The following is an 824-nucleotide window of genomic DNA, read 5'->3' as shown; positions in this document are numbered from 1 at the left end:
ATCTGCGGCAGGACACGTGCGAATGTTTGCTTTGGTTTATTTAGGCACAGGTAAAACACATTGGGTAATAAAGCTGGTTACAGCAAAAAAATTAAACACATGAACAATCCAAAAACAATTTTACGGCAAGGAATGCATCAACATAGTACAACGGGCACAATAATACAACAAGGCTAGTTGATCTCATCATATCCAAAACGTATTAGGTGCAAAATATCAGCGAGGTCGGTGATATTGGAAAGCAGATGAACAAGTCCAACTGAAAGCCTGGAAATCAGAGCGATCAAGAAAACACTCCACCCATGTATTTTGTTTTGTTTTACTGTAGCCAATTCTAGATTTGAAGCTTTCGTGACTGCGAGGATTCATACGCTTAGTTTTTTCGGTAAAGTCACGTAGGTAAAAAATGAAATTAAAATTAATAAAATAAAATAATGAAATTCACGACGTTTCGGAGGCAACACAAGTATCCGTCATCAGGTGGGACCGTCACAGCCAGATTTGCTGTATCAAGTGAGGCTGTAGCCATTGTGGTGACCCAGGTCACTTCTTGCAAATTAAGACTCTAACCTGTCCCTGCCCCCCGCCCCCTTTGAGTTCTAGCCCGGTTCAACAGAACCCACGTTTTTTTTAATTATGTTTCATCATTATTTTATTCTTTCCCTTCTACGTGACTTTACCGAAAGAACCAAGAATATTTTTAAAAACCCCACGTGGCTTCCCCCCCACTCCCACCACACGCACGCGTCATGTGACACCCGGGTAAGTGCAAGACCAGAGGCGGCGGTGGCGGCGGCGCGACTGTGACGTCACCCCGCCGGAAG

The sequence above is a fragment of the Lampetra planeri genome, chromosome 5 (genome assembly GCF_965212315.1).
Source record: "Lampetra planeri chromosome 5, kcLamPlan1.2.h2, whole genome shotgun sequence".
NCBI lineage: Eukaryota > Metazoa > Chordata > Hyperoartia > Petromyzontiformes > Petromyzontidae > Lampetra > Lampetra planeri.
This window is presented reverse-complemented; position numbering follows the sequence as displayed.